At 38.4% G+C, this 17,474-nt stretch overlaps 1 pseudogene; it reads left to right on the top strand.

Moving 5' to 3' along the window:
* Positions 1-15,365: 15,365 nt before the first annotated feature.
* LOC105681402 lies at positions 15,366-16,417 on the top strand (annotated as a pseudogene).
* The last annotated feature ends 1,057 nt before the right edge of the window (positions 16,418-17,474 follow it).

Genomic DNA, 17,474 nt, shown 5'->3' with positions numbered 1-17,474 from the left:
AGGGGGACGATGGTGTGGAAGGCAAGCCGGTACGGTACGCGAGCTAACGACGTTCTTTCGCTTTTCGCGGAGAAAAGAGCGAGAAGAAACTATAGAGCGAGAGGGATGATTGGGGGAAACGCGTAGAAAAAGGAAGAGAGGAAAAGAGAAAAGGGGAAAAAAGAGAGAAAGAGGTGGTACAAACCGCGTTCCTCCTCTTTCTTTCTTTCTTTCTTTCTTTCTTACTTGCTCCTGCTCGCACGCTTCGTTTCTTTGTGAACATAGACACGAAAGAGGAGGGGGGAGGCGACTGCAGCAGGTAATGATGTACCGCGGTAAATTTCCTGCGGAAAATTACCCACGCTGTTGGCCGCGGAGTCACGGGCAAAAGGTAATCATTTTCTTTTTGGAACGCGCTGGCAAACATACGCATAGCCGCGGCGAGCCGACGCTGCAACAATGTCGACGCGATTTATTGAATTATTAGCGACGCGGGGCCACGAGCGGACAAGTAAGGCATCGAGATTCAACTGGCGGGGCTTTTTTCAGACCAAGCATTTGTTGGTCGGGAGTTATTGTTGGCGGGACATGAAAGAAATCATGGTCGTTTGATAGTTTGTATCTGGTGGCTGGGACTAGCGATTTTTCTTTGTCCTTAGAGCACTGTGGATGTACGGTTATTGAGAAATTGCGACAGGTCTAATTGCGATCTACTGTTGGCGGTTTACATCCTTTGAGAGTGTTTTGAACGAATTTGAATAGAGTTTCAGTATTGTAGTAATTTTTACGTTACTATTTGTACCGCTAGTTTTATTATTTATCGTATAAAATGTTACTACTACAATTAATTATACAAGAAATTAATTTTTTTATAACTTTCTTAGAATAATTGAAATATGTAAAATATAAAAATTAACGCTGTGCTAACTTCCAAGGTATAAAGATGGGAGCAAATTATTAAAAATATGTACATAATGAGAGGTTTAAACGCTCTCTGCAAACAATTTTAACGCTGAAGTACTTTGCAAAGAATAACATTTGAGTTGAACTCCTCGATTTTCCTACTCGAAAGTTAAGTAATTGAAGATTATTTGCCCAACGGATAAGGCCAATAATTTAACACGAAGAGGAAGTTTGTTATGCGAATTAAATAGTAATCTGTTTTAACGGTATTACTTCTTACTTACAATTTCTTAATTCATCAACATCTAAACTAATTCGAACAAACAATTTGCTTATTAAGCTCGATGTCCCTGAACGTAAAATTTTATCATAATTAACAATCTTTTCTGATAATCTGTATACACTGATGTATATAAATTTTACATTAACGATTGTTAACAATTATCTCTTTACCGAATAAAATCATTTTACAGCAAAAAAAAACCGTGTACCCTTATTTCAAAATAAAAAGAGCAACAACTTTACACATGTTAAGTTCCAACGAAACGCTTTTCGCGGAACGAGGACAGAGCAAAAAAGTGTTAGTGGAATCGTCGTCTGAACCGTTCAGTTAATTTGTTCTGGATTAAGAAGCACGACAGAGCGTGGCCGATGAGACGAGTACTTTCTTCTTTTGCGCGAGGGAAACAAGATGTCAAGTAAGAAAGAGAAATTCTTTCCTATAGTCCGGCTATGCACGGAAACCCCTCGAAGGCGTATTGTGAACGAGACAGCCGATAATTTGTTTTGGGCCTCTTCTCTCGTTCGCAGCACAGAGCCGGAGGTACACGAGGAACAGCGAACTTTGCATTGTTACGGAATCGAGTGTCGCATTCGCTGACTGCCGACAATTTCGAACTTTTAATTTGAGTTTGAGGATTCATTAGAGACATTATGCTCCACCCGGCAAACTTCCAAGCAGCCACGCGAACGCCACCCCGCCCTTCCAAGTCACCCAAAACATCCTCAACCTCTGATCCTTGTGCCAGACCCTCTCTCCACTCGAATCTCGAAGCACAGATCGAATAATTCCGGAGTCGCGGATCGTGTCCCTATTTTTTTCTTTTATTTCTCTCTCTCTCTCTCTCTCTCTCTGTCTCTTCCTCTATTACCCGAGGACCAACTTTTCCTCGAACATCGGCATCGAAAGGGTCGCTTAACAATATGCTGCGCGATTGCTCGACACTTTGAAACGAGGATTCTAATGTCGCCCACGACGGTAATCCTACGCAATCGCGATCGTAGAGACCCGGCGTTATTGCATTCCGCGACAAATTCGAGGTAATTGCAAACTACGCGAAATGCTTTGGGATAAGGAGAGTCGGTTTGTCCGGTTGCAACATATGATATTTGATTAACCTCTTCGAACGGAGTGTGTCACTTTCATTCTCGAATATCGTAGCAAGAAGAATTTCTCGATCTTTCTCGTTCTCTACACTTTGTCTCAATTTCTAAATTCTGAGAAGTCCAAATATTTGTAATCCTTGACCAGATCGATGAACCCGACTTTGTAAAAAGGACGTACAGCTGCCGTTCACTTTCACCTATCGCGCTATCATCGGTCCTTCCTTTTCTCTCTTTCTTCCTTTCCTTTCCTTTTTTGTCTTTTTTTTTTTTGTCAGGGCGAAGGTATCTCGTCGTCAGTGGCAAGATCGCGAGTGAATCGATACCAGAGGTAGATGTACAGGGTCGACCGATGGAGAGAACGAGACAGGCCAGAAGGGACACGGGAGAGGGTGCGAGGGTGGTTTTTGAGGGAGATGTTTCGTTCGTAGGCAGTAGGTTTCCCCCCACCCAGAAGTCCTGCAGCATAATCTCCGTCCCTCTGGCCCGTCTCTTTCGCATCCCTCTCACCCCCTCTCGACGGTGAAGCTCGCTCATCCTCTGTTCCATGAGCGCAACCCTCCACCCATCTCCGGTGTAAAACCCCCCCAGTGCCGTGACGTAAATGCCAGAGAAATGGGCTGGAGGGGCTGCGAGAACGTGGCGTGGCCAGTGACGCGTGTGCACGCAGGAAAACTCTTCTTATTTATATGCTCCATGCTGCCATAGCGAATCGATATTTCGCATGAGTTCACTTGGAAAAAAAAGGAAGGAAGAAGGTCACCCCCCAGCGTCAACGGGGGCGGGGAACGATTTCCTTTTCCGCTTTTAGCCGAACGATGGCTACTTTCTTACGTATCCTGTTTTTCTCTTAACGCCACCCCACAGAGTCACGGGAATCTAAACTCCGATACGCGCACTGAATTCTAACGATAAATTCTCGCGCTTTCTTCTGGCGTATCTGACGTAATAGTGTTTGTTAATAGCATTAGCGTAAATTTTTTTGGCTCAAAGCGAAGCTTTAATGGCAAGTAAATGTATGGAACAGAGTTGAGGTATGATGAAGGATTAGTTTTGTATAATATTCACTACTTAAAACAATTAGAGGATCGCTATTACAGTCTATTGCATCAATCAGGCATAAAGTTGATAGACTGATACGTCATTTATTATATGTAGTGCTGTAATAAAGTATATAATATAATAATCAATAAAAAGTAGTAGGATTATTAAAAGTTATGTTTATGAGCAGTTTATTAAGATATATTAAACGTACTTAGTTATTAAACAATAAAAATTAACCATCTACTTGTATAAAAACGAATTCTTATTCGTCTCTGGGCATTAACATAAATGAACTTCGATGATAAATTCCTGGATTAATTAAAAAGCATAAAAAGTACAAGATATATGCTACCTAAATAACCGATATCAAAAAATATGATGGAAAATAATTTAACTTGAAACAAATTACATATATATGTATTTAAAAAACTAATGCTTCATATTTACATAGAACCTATTATTTTTAAAAGAACTTTATAGTTAACGAAAGGGGACTATTTTCGTCGTAAACTATATGATACACTCTTCCTTATATATCATGTAAATTCGTAGAAGAATCTTACATATCGCAGTTGGCAAGATTAAACCAAAGGATGGAAGAAACACGGGGGAAGAAAGGGGAAAAAGGGGGTTGGCCAGAAAGATACGAGGGTGGATCGTGGGTAGGAGGCGGATGAAACGTAGTTGGTTCGTATCAGCATAATGTAGATATCTATTCCTTGCCTCTTCCGTTAGCTTCGAGGTTTGGAGATGGCTGGAATACGAGACGGGGGATGAAATTGAAATGAAACTACCCGAAGGAGCAGACGGCCCCGCGGCTTTCCAAACCCGGAGAAAGATTAAAACGCGACCGAATGGATGCGAAAGAAAGTTTTGCCGCCGAACTATACTCCGTCTAAACTAAAACCGATCTCTCTGTGTACGTGTGCGCCCGGTTTCTCCGCCGAGTCTCGAGTGATTCTTTCTATAACTGAAAACTAACCGGAAAATCTGAATGTAACTGTTGAATTATAACTTTTGTATAATGATATTCATTCTTAACGACGACTTCGCGTTCTCTAGCCTGTCTCTTATTATAAAGAAAATAAATATATCGCGAAATTTTGCCGGCAATAAATATTACATTCCTTAACATATTAATCGAGGCATCCTTGAATTCGAAAATTTCAATAAGGGCAAACCAATTTCAATTAGGTCAGATTCAGTCCTTGGAAATGTAAGTATAATTTATTTATAACAAAAATGAAACTACATGTAAGAAGATAGGAAATTTCTAAATAAAAGGAATTATTATCCGAGTGAGGATAATTAACTCGTCTTTCTCGCTTAACGAGTGAAAGATATTTTATTTTTCGTTTTTACGTAACATCATATTTTAATATCTCGGTTTTAAAATATTTAAATACTTTGATCCGAGACACGAATAAACGTATCGTATAACTTTTTTCGGGAATACCATACTCTCCGAAGAATGTTCAATTACCACCATTTCTTTATTATTCTTAAATTTTTTATTTCTATCAGTCAAAGCGAATAAAATAAAATTCATGACGTAATTGTTGTAAATTAATGATAAAATAGTTTAATTCCTTTGCCTTGACTAATAATCGGAAAATGCGTAGTTAGGCTATCGAGTAGTCGTAACAAAGAAAAGGATAAAACTTTCCTATTAACAGAAATTACCCTAAGGCAATTTGAGAATTAGAAACGAACACGTGCAGAATAGACTTGCTTAAACTGTACGATAAGCAGTCTATCGTTCTGGTTATCCTTTTCCTACTCGGTTTCTTGCTCTTACCACCGTGGTCCGAAGAAAGTAAGCGCGTGGCGGTATGAAATGGAATTAATTATGAGAGCGTCTCAACAGGTGGGTGTAGACGTCTTTAAACTCTGTCCGTCTCTCTTTCCCTCTCCTCACCGTTCACTCTCGCTCTCTCTTTCGTGGCCAAACCCCGCCACCCCCTCCGACAATTCACCCCGACCGGCCACCCCTTTTCGCCGTGTCCCGGACCGTCCTCAAGTAATTTACTAAGAAAATAAATAGAGGACGAGTCCCTGGAAAAATGGAAGGTTAAACGAGCGCGTCGGCGCGCGATCTTCAGCTTCCTTAATTGAGAAAGAGGGAAGAAAAAGGTGGAACGGAGTCGGAGGAACGGAGACGAAAAGAAAAAATAAGAGAACTGGAGCTTGGCATAAAAGAATGCATCATTAAGGATCGGAGAAATGAAAACACCATTGTACAGGCGCACCGTGAAATGCCGATTTCAATCGATTTTTAACTAAGCATCCTCCGATACCTTTTGACCCGTTTCCTTTCACTTTGTTCCTTTTCTGCAAATAATTGTTTTTAAAGTGGAGAAACACGAACCCTCGTTTATCCGTCTTGTCGAATAATCTGAATTGTTTTCCTTCAAATTTAAAACGAAGTTGATAATGTTACGTTTCTTATTCGTCGACTGTGGATGTTCATGCATTTACGGAAAATTTAAAGACCCAAAAATGCACAGAATATGTGAAATCGTACAAAATATCCAAACCAGTGATCGTTATAATATTTGATGGATGAAACAAATCTTTGCCTTGGTTCTATTTCTTTGATTATATTTATTGAAATATCAATTAGCATAAACATCCATCGTTTATTTATTTATCAGTTACGAATATGATATGTGATATATCAAAAAAAAAGAATCAAATTCATAACAGATTGAAATAAATGACGCAGCTTTGACAAACTGTAAGTAGTTCTTTTGTGCAACAGGATGACTGCGTTTCCTAACTGCACTTCAGTTTGTCGAATCGCTCTCGACCTTCGACCTCGCCCAGGATTGATTAATTGACGTTTAAGGTATATTTGTATCGTCACTATTGTACCGCAGCGCTATTGTAAACCACGGAGCTTGCGGTCCCAGGATATACGATCTATCGAATCCTTTGTCACACCACTTTACAATGTACACGATTTTGATTTATTAGTGACGATTGTCACGTGCCTTCGGACACTATTTTTATTATTAAAAAGTACTCAGTCGTATTATCAGTGCAATATCATACTTCGTACAACGACAAACGTTGAATTAACGATAAAATTACTTAAAAAACTATAATCTGATATTCAAGTATTCTAGCGTTAGAAATGCTATTAGAAAATATCACATTATTGTCTTTTTTCGTCAAATGAAATAAAATAATATTTCATGTAATCCTGAAATAAAATTGTATAATTTCACTTCTCATACGCAAAATAGAATTATATGATTTCACCGCTTTCCAAAATAGAATTTTACAAATTTCATCTCACCCATAAAATATGATTCCAAAGGTGCCAAAAAATGAATTATTTTTTTAATCAAATCTCGACAGCAGTAGTACGCATTCGAAAGCTAAACAAGTGAAATCATGTCGATGGGACATGACATTTGATACCCACTTGCCTCGCCCCTCAGAACACTATTGACTATTATTCGAAAACGCACGAAGGGGTTCACGCTCTTGGAAATGGAAAATTCAAGCGATGAATTTTTCTCGCTCTTTTCCAGCCCTTCAGTTGGCGTTTACCTTCTCTCCCTGCCCCCCCCCCTCCTCCCAGCCATGGAAAGGCCCTCGAAACTCCTGTGAAGGAAAACATACCCTTCGTCTTCGAACGTAGTACGTTCAAGTTTTTTCTTCAACGAACATATGTATGCTGATTTATGCGAGCTTCTCAGTGAGAAGAGCGTCAAAACGGCCACACCATCCCTTTCCCACGTTTAATTTAAACATTCAACGTGTGTTTTACCTGCGCCCTGAACGGGGCAGGTGCGTAGTGACGCGGAAAAGAAAGAAGATGACACGTATCGGTAGCAATTGATATTCCACGAGAAAAAGATGCTAATGAGCCTGGTATTCAGAGCACCGACATATGTTAAAATTATTTAAGAGAATTTTAAATAGTTTCTTTTATTCCCAAATATTATGAGTTTCGGTTATATGTTCGTTTTTTACTCGTACAGAATTAAACGTGTAATGGAAAATGTTTTATCATGGAATAAAAATACTTGAATGTAAATTTCATGAATTTCTGTTAGTATCTTTTATTCCATTTTTAATCGTATTACTTCTGAAAGTGTGGTTTCATCCCAATTTAAAATACTTTAATTTTATTTGATGAGAGAGATATGCTACGAAATTTTCAAGCGAACGTTGCCCAATGAAATGAATTAAACCCCGCTTTTTGAAACGAACAGAGTCATATGATATAATAATTTCAAGCAAATAATTTCTTCGCTTGAATAATATTCAGCGCAGAATGTACAAGTGGTGTTGCAATTTTGAACAAAGTCTCCCTTCGTTTCGGTAATTTTCAACTCACGAACGTGATTAACCAAATCTATAATTTAAAAATTTACTAACGATAGACAACGATGTTTCACGGAAAATTGTTGACAAAGGTCGGGTAAAAATCGGCTGTCGCGATGGAGAATTATAAACGAGATCCATTGCATGGAACGTGGTTGGAAATACAGCGAAGCAAAATGCTCGCGAAAAGATATTGATGACAACGTTAATAATGGATCAGGTTCTCCGTCGATGGATATCATTAACGATCATCCGCTATAGTAAACTATAGTGGCTTCGATCAATCATACGAAAGCCCGACGTCGTCGGCAGACCTTCTTCCCCATTCCCTGTCCGTCTCAGGCAGCTCGAGGCCCGTGTTGTCGTTTCTTCTTTCACACCCCCGACAACGACGTCTTCGTCTTCGAATAATTCCCGCATAGGCCGGGATATCTTTTTTCCCTTCTCCCTGTCCTGGAGGTTCGCCAGGATCCATTCATCACCGACATCCGAGGGCGCGAACGGAAGGAGGCAAAAACTCGAAGGAGGAAGAGAAAAGAGCAACGAATAGCGTCGCCAGGGCGAACCAAGATGGAGTGGCATCGTTATAGCGTCTCCGGCATCGTGCCCGTTATGCCGATTATCAATAAATCACCGGAGAAAACACCGAAACAATGTCTTATGGAATACCAAGGGAGTTCGCCTGTGCACCACCTGCACCGATCGTTATTTCGACTTCGTGCGTCGAATTTGTTCGTGAAAACTCTTTTACAAAGTATCATCGTTGCTTATAAAATAAATTTGAAGCGTAAAGTGTAAAGTGTAAAGAGAATAAGGTCAATAGGAAACAAAAATAGCGCAATATGCAATATAAAAAATATGACCTACCTAATATCTGAGTTAAGTAATAGACTAAGTCTGTACGATATTAGAAGCGATTGAAATATATATTCTTAGTAATATTATAAAAGTTTATATAGATTCTATTAAACATCAATTATGTATTTCTTATAGACAAGCACGGAAATAGACCAATGCAGATTTACTTTTTCTTTCAATTTACATTTAGCGGAGTAGTTGACCTCGTCTCAATCTTTTAATCGAGTTGCACCAGACGTCCCCGATAGTGTACACACTGTACATGGTGAGAAAGGAATATACCTAACATGCCCGAAATGCACTGTCGAACGAACATTAACCCCGATCCAGATTGCCAAAAAAAAAGCCACGTAATAGAAAAAAACGTAGAATCACGTATAGCACTCGCGCATACTACACGCGTGCACGAAGAGATAGAGAAGAAGTTGAAGCGATTTCCATCTGGGGCGACCTTTCGTCGCTCGGGAAAGCGCGAGTGTGTAAAAGCTCGAAAGCTGGAAAAAGCTTTTCGGTTCGGTGCCGGTCGGATAAAAGTTCTTCTATTTCTCCTTGCCGCCACCCCCTCGGCCTGGTCGAGCTCTCCTTCGTCTTTCTTCTCGCTCCCTTTCTCGTTCCACCCTGGCCCCTACCTGTCTCACCCTGTCCTTCTCTCCTTCACCCTCTTCGCCTCTCTCGCGATGGAAGGCGAAGATTGAAGCTTACGCGAGTCGTCTCTGTGCTCGCATATTCCGTCTGCTCCTCTCCGCGTTCTCTCCGTCACACGTGTGCGCTTCCCTCGCGAACGCACACGCATGTACCACGAGCTCGGGACGCGAGTGTGCGCGCGTGTTCGCGTCGCTCTGTCTTCGTTGTAGGAGCGGTTGGGCGCCTGCTCTCTCATTCTCTTCGGATACAATGTGTGCGCGTCAAGAATACACGCTATTGATCGCGGGTGGATGCGAGAAAGAGGCAGGAAATACGAGAAACCGGTCCCCGCTTCTGCAAACTCCTTTCCTCCCCGTGTTCTTCACGTGAGAGGAAGAGAATGTGACGTTATTCCAGCAGAGTTCCACCCGGTATTACCGTATACTTGATTCATGCGAACGACTTCGAGAATAGAAAGTATTTCGCACGATTCGACCATCGTTCCACCATTTCATCGCTGCCGAGCAAGATATCGTTTGGAGACGCGTTGTTGGCACGCGGTCAACGTATATTGTCTGATGTAAAAGAATCACTTACAAGCCAAGCTGGTTAACTTTCCACTTTTTATTAATTTCTTTGTCTCGTTGCATAAGTACACACAATTGATATTCAATTTTCACAAAACAAATACTTACTTCCATAAGTTCGTTCGTCGCGGGAAGATGACGTGAATAACGGGAAATTCTAAGGAAAATTTAAAAAACAACGTTTGTAATATTGTCACTTTTCTGAACTTTTCGATTTATGCAATTGGCCAATATGACTTATGAATGACTAAAACATTAGGACAGCTGTTGGTTGTGCATTTATTGGGAAACTCTAATAAATATTTTATTTTGTATTTTATATTAGATATGATGCGAGTGAAATAATAGATTTAATAAAATAATTAATAGATGAAAGCAATATATGATACAGCAAGTATTCTAATACTAATGATCGACGTGTAGGTATGCAATGATGTTAATGGTAATTTTCAGAATTGACAGCAACTCTGTTTAAGTTCATGGGGTAGATAAAGTCTTTTGTTTAAAATTGATAGATCTCTCCCTTTCTATATGCACAGAATTTTATATATTTCTCAAGCTCATTTTTATTGGGGAAATTATAAACCGCGCTAATTTTATTACATATTATGAATTTCAATCTTTTCATCCATTTTTCAATTTTACATTTTAATTCATTATTCATAACTAAATGCTAATTCATTGTTGTACCTATTTATATAAAATATGATTATCTACATTGGTTTTCCAAGATAAAATACTGTGTTAAAAAATTTCACGGTACCATGAAACAATTATCAAAGCGTTAGTCACCAAAAATTTCGTACTTGTACAGACGTTTAAATAACTCGTCGTTTAATAAAGAAATTCCGGGTTTATAGTTCGCAGAGACGTGAAATAGACTCGATCTTTCTATTCTACGCTAGAATTAATGTTCCTGCAAATTCGCAGTACGCCAGTAAGCCGTAACATGAAAAAGCGATAAAATGGGTTTACTTGATCTTCGAGACTTCCGTACTCCGTTCAATTTAGAGTGATCTAACAAACGGAAACTTTGAAAAGATCTCGGTTCCTTGGATAAGAAATTAGTTTGAAATCCGTGTGTCTGTATTAAATTAATCCGACGACGGGAAATCACCGAGTAAGCATCGCGGTAACATTTACCATAATACCAAGGAAGTTACGACACGGTAATGAAGTTAAGACCTTCCTCGGGACCAGTTGGGCCGGCTTTTGTTCGAAACGAAATTGAAAAATACCAGGGACAGTCTTTGAAGAGATGAAAATTTTTAAATATAAGTTGAAACTATCATCAAATCCAAATATTTTTGAATTTATAAAAAGAAATTTAAACGATCACCAAGTTTAAATTTTTTTGGAATTGATAGTATTAATGAAATACAAGTCTCTCTATTTAGTAAGATTGATATACTTATTCCTGGGTTTTCTTATCAATAATATATTTTACTTTTAATAAGAGTATTAAGATTATTGTTTTAGTAAATAACAAAATAACCATCACATGTATTTAGTAATAGAACTAATAAACTTGTCAAAATGCTCGGTTTCACAGTTTTCTTTTTTTACAATTGCTATATACAGGCACTTTTAGCGAAATTAACGTTAACTTCTATTAAATTAAAACCGTGATTATATATACTTATTCGCATTTATCACATTATAATCGTAATCATTTCTTTTCGTATTAAACGATTAAAATCTCATACGAGATTTTATTTCAGCCCCATAAGCGTATAGAATATTTGTATACATAAAGTACAGGTAAAATTTTTAATAATATTTTAAATTTTTCGAGTACAATTTTTCAAAAAGTTATATTACATATATGAGCAAACAGTACATTTCGTTGATCACAATATCTAATATTTAAAGACAAAATGATAAATATTCAGATGTACATCAAAGTTTGACAGCTTTAGTATTAATAAAAAGTAACAAATATCCTTATAATTATTTATTTAAAAAGGCTATAGTATCTATAGCTGATTTAATTTTGATTGATTATTAATAAATACTCCGCTTCGACTGCATATCATCTAAAATAATCTAAAATAATCTAAGAATAAAAATGATTAAGATTTTGTCGATTGCAAGTTGCAACTTCTATCGATAGAGATAGGGAAAGAACGAGATGGAGATAGTGTTCGTCGGTAGGTTCGAAGGGAAACACATGCCGAGGATCCAAAAAGAGAGGCAGGCGACGCGACGCCTCGGATCGATGCGCGTCGGAGTGCGCGCTCAACCCCAGACCAACATAGACGCGGATTTACGAGGTTGAAGCGAATGGAAAAAAGAAGACGAGAAGAAAAGGGAACAGTCGTGTCTCCTGACCTTATCGTATAAGCCCTGCGATATACGAATACTGAACGAAACGCGAAATTATAAATCAGTTTAACATTGCGAGCATTTTGAACGCACACACATTGCAAAGATATATGTGTATTTAATTGAAGAACATACCTATGAATAATTAAAGTATAAAGAATAACGTATACGTTCCATACGGATACATTCCACGTATATAGTCCTCGCGTGAAAGGTTGAAATTGAAATATTTGTATAACAGTAGGTGAATCATTCTGATTCGATATAAATATTAAATATTGAAATATAATACTTCATATAAATACAAATTACTATCATATAAGTACGAACTATTTGGATTTAAAAAATATTTGCATTTATAACTGCCGAAAACAAAACCTCGTTTACTATCCAACATAGATTATTTGTACGAGTATCGATAAATTTTTGTAACCAATTTTCCGAACAAAAGCAAGCATATTATTCTTCTCTGCGAAACTGTTTGTTCAACCGCATTCCGAATTAAAGTCGCGAATTGACCTGACGCTTAACCCCTTTGTCCCCGGCACGTAAACGCTCGTGATCTTCGCCGGTCGGATTTTCTTGGCACCGTCCGCGAGAAGGGTAGAAAGTTTGCCTGACAAAATTCGTCGTCATGCGGCGGGCTTCGTTTTACTTGTAATTCCGGCGCGTTTTAATATTTTAACCGTGTATCTGCACCGTGTACCGCATTAATACGAGCGAAAAAACAACTCTCGAAAGGGAGGCTGCAGTATTCGTCTTTTGTTTTCGGTCGTGCGAGTATTTTCGATGCAATGGCGCCGAAAAGAAGAGGGCCCCAACCGAGTAATGGGGTGTCGCTGGCAGTCGCGCATTTATAATTTCTGTCCCCCACACCTCCCCTCTTCTCTTTTCCCGCCCCTCCACACCTACCGACCACTCTTCGTACTTTATTCTTTCTCTCTTGCAGACTGCCAGGTCGAAACAATTGCTTTCCGCCTGACAGAAAGGAACAAAACTGTCTAGGGTAGTGTACAGGCAACCAGGGTGAAAGTTGCAAGATGAGTTACAGCGACAGCTTAAAGATCCGATGACATCCGATGCTTTCGTCTACTACGACGGCAAAAACGCAGCATCTTTCTTCTTCTATCTTTTCCTTTTATTTAGACCAGTATCGTATCAACCCGTTAATTAAATTATCGTTTGATTGTAAGTTTAAGGTTACGGTAAATGCGTGTTTCGACGAATCGTCGTTGGGATGAATGAAACATCTGAAGATCGAAAGGCATGTTCTTGTGGGAATCTACATACATTGATACACGAAAGTGTTTGGGCATTTAACACAGAAAACTTTTATGTCCACATTGTATATGTTATATAAAACATTCTGAAACTTCAGTGGTACTGCACTGTAATGAGACTCGATTGCCATGATTATATCGATGAAACTTGAATCCAATTTGAACGTGTAGGTGCAAGTTACGAAATGTTATGTTACGAAACATTTATTTAGCAAAAAGATAGTATACGACAAGAATTGTCATGTTAAGCATGTAATAAGCGTCGAAGATGGTTCCGCCGAATATCGACGTTCGTTAATATAGCGGATAGTTCACTGTTTAAATATTTTTATGATCTCTAAGAAATATACGAGCGTAATTAATATCTTGTAACTTCCGATGATAGTCGGTCCCATAACAATGCCGATGAAATTTCAAAATGTTTCGTGCAACACACATAAAATATTCATCAAAAGTGTCTATAAATATTTGAATGCTTTCGTGAGTCTGTGGTAAATTCATCAAAATGATAGTTCGTCAGAACATGCATTCACTGTAAAATGAATTAGATCGAGGATTATTATTAAAATTGAAACTTCAAACGAACTAAGGTAAAATTATGGCGAAAAATCTTACGAATTCTTGAAACGTTTGAGGAAGATCATCGAGTGCTGAAGCTGCAATATCGTGAAAGAGATCGCGCATTAATTCAATAAACTTGATGAGGAACGATCGTGCCAATTTACAAGGATTATCAGGAATGATGGTGTCTCTGTCTCGTTTACGACAACCGAAGGGGATCGAAAAATAAGAGCATCGTAATGTCCTCGCATTCTTCAGCACCGGTGGACACGTTCCTCTCCCTACTTTTGCTCCTTTCTCTTTCCTGCCCTCCTCGGGGATTTGTGTCTTTATCAATGCTGATCATCGCGCTTAATCCTCCGCCCAAAAGTCGTTACAACACGACATGACTCTCATCCACAGCGTTCAAGGGCCAGACTGTCACGGATCCCCGATGTAATTAAATTATATTCTGATTAGTTTTCGAGTAGATACTGATCAGTTAATTTATTTCGATAATAATTTCATCGTTGCGCCGATGTGGAATTGTTAACAACAAAAGTATCTCTCTTTTTTTATTAAATAATCATAAATGAGTTAAATGATTACATTGTGTTGTAAAAGTGGACTAGATCGCAATTTTTCTGAGTGTAATTTATTCTAATAAGCTGTATTAATTATATAGAAATGGAGAAATTTATTTTTTCCAAATTAAATCTGGATACATACAACGAGATCAATTGTACTGAATATTTTGTGCTCTTGTCTATTTTAAACATGGAATTACTTAGTTCGGTTAGTATTTCCTATTAGATTTAATCTACTAATGTCGAAATATTTTCGTATCGTTCGCATATTCTAAACTTCCCAGTATCTTGTCAAAACCATTATACAATAAATATTCATAAAAGAACTACGTTCAAAGAACTCATTAATATGTTAATAGCAGGAAACTGCCATCTGAATCGTTACTAGCGAACGTCAATGAAAACAGCAACGTACTATGAGTGTTCTGGACGAGCAGAAAATGACGGAGGCTTCGACCCTTTTCGATCTGTTGTCTCGCGGAACTCGTTTCGATTTAATTTATGCATCGTGGTCCACGTTTCCCACCCCGGTCTTAAGGCCCTTTTGTACAGTTATTAATGCCCTGGGCCACTTCATTTTCACCGTATGCACGCACACAGCGACGCGCGAGCTGTGACGCATCGCTACCTGACGTCCTTCCGGATCCTGCGATTCGTTCCCGTGTATGCAAATTTTGTCGAACACGAAAGTCCAACAGAGAGAAAAGAAAGAGTGAAAGAGAGAGAAGAAACGAACGACCTTTCAGTATACATCTGCTTGCTCGAACAATCGTCGGAAAAATAATAACTGTTTTTACAGGAGAGAATAGGGACTTTCGGTCTGGTTCGGGGCGAGGGTAACACGCGGACGAAGAGCTCTGTGGAAAAAGTGAAGTGTGAAGGGAAAAAGGAGAAGGAAGCACAAAGAAGAAACGAGGAGAAAGTGAAAGAAAAGCGAAAAGAAGTCAGGAACGAGAGAGAGATACAAATTAGAAAAACTAGAGGAGAAGAGGTTAGGAAGTCAAAAGCGCGGCAGATAAAGTAAGGTAGGGAAACGACAGATGGCGTCAAACAGAGGAAGACCAAGGAACGCGCGTAAAGCGGAAGATAAGGCAGATTTCAGAAACACATTGGATAAATACAGCTCGTCAGAAAAAGAGACACCAACCAAGGAGATAGGAATGGAGGTAATGATGGAAAAAATAGAGAAAAAGGAAAGAGGATTCGATAAAGGAAATAAAAGGGATATTCGAAAAACAAGTGGAGGAGATGAAGAGGGAAATGAAAGAGGAAAGGGAAAAAAGTGAGGAAGAGAGAAAGCCAGAGAGAGAAAAGAGTGGGAAAGGGAAAAGAAGGAACTATTGGGCAGAATTAGAAGAATCGAGGAGGAGAAGGACAGAGCAGAGAGAGAGAAAAGAAGAAGGAACATAGTAATCAAAGAAGTAGACTGGAACAAAGGGAGCAATGAAGGGACAGTAAAGGAGTTCATAAGAGAAAAAATGAAAATAGGGGCAGAAGTAGAAAGAACACATATGATAAGGGTGGGGATAAAAGCACAATAATAGTGGCGACGATGAAATCAATGGAGGACAAAATAAGGGTAATGAAGGAGAAAAGCAAATTGGAAAAGTGGGTATACATAGATGACGACCTGACAAGAAAAGAAAGGGAGGTACAGCAACAAATAAGAATAGCCAGTGTAAAAGGGGAAAAGGGCGAATATGTAAGGATTGGATATAAGAAACTAAAGATAGAAAATAGATGGTACAGGTGGAACGAAACTGAGCAGAGGCTGGAGAAAGAAAGAAAGGGAGAGGAAGAAAAATGAAAAAAGAGGGAAAAGGGGGGGACTACAAAGGGGATAAAAATGTGTTTCTGGAATGTAGCAGGGCTAATAAGTAAGGACAAAGAGGTGTGGGAATATTTGAAGACGTTCGACGTAATCAGACTCACGGAAACTTGGATAGAGGAAAATAACTGGGAAAAACTAAAATATAGACTACCCAAAAATGTCGACTAGAAATGCAGGGCAGCAATGAGAGTAAGGAAAAAAGGAAGAGCGTAGAACTCTGCTAAAGTAACTAGAAGAGAGAGGCTGGATGATAGTCAATGGAAGAGATAAAGAAAGGGAGAAGTGGACATATATTGGGGAGAGAGGAAACTCGGTGATAGATTATGTGATTGGCAACCTGGAGGCGACAGAAGAGATAATTGGCATGAAAGTAGGAAAAAGAACAGAGTCAGACCACATGCCGTTGTTAGAAATAGAAATAGGGGGGGGGCTGAACTACAAGCAATCATATTCAATCATATGATGATTGATATTCAATCATAAGGGCGCTTTATCGAATATATAATTGCTTACGAGATAATACAGTTATCAAAAGAACGAATTTCTTTCTAAAAATGGATTTATTAAAGCTAATAAAGTAAAACATATCGAATGTTTTTATTGTCACAAATGAATGAATCAACAATCAGTCACTCTTTTTTTTGTTTTTAGGTTATCTTTTGCGCTCCTCCATATTATTATTATTAATAATATTTTCAATAAAAGTAATAACTAATTATTGAACCTGGGCCCATTACTTGTTGTTATTTCTGTATTCAGAGCTAGGATCACAATAGCTATTATTTTATTCTTCGGAAAAATTTATCACACTATTCTGAGCCGGAAAGCTTTTATTGCTTGGACTAGGGATAAAAACAAAAGAACTATTCTAGTTACTATTTATTGTAACAAGCGCATCTGCATATGGATGGCGAGCATTGTCATTTTCAACAAGATATTTATTTTGTTTATATTTTACACTAAGATATTCACTCCATTTATATTTGCACTTAACTCTATAACAAAAAAATAAATGACTTAACTCTTTGACTATTGTCTTTAAATATATGTTTAGACACATTAAAATAGATTTATCCCGGATTTCGACAATCACAATCCTATTTGAAAGAATTAGACTTTATTGTTAAAGCTAGAATATATACCATAATTGATAGACAATACAAAAGAGGAGAAGTGGGAAGATTTTCAATAATTA

The sequence above is a fragment of the Bombus impatiens genome, unplaced genomic scaffold (genome assembly GCF_000188095.3).
Source record: "Bombus impatiens unplaced genomic scaffold, BIMP_2.2 scf_0899, whole genome shotgun sequence".
Classification (NCBI taxonomy): domain Eukaryota; kingdom Metazoa; phylum Arthropoda; class Insecta; order Hymenoptera; family Apidae; genus Bombus; species Bombus impatiens.
This window is presented reverse-complemented; position numbering and strand designations above follow the sequence as displayed.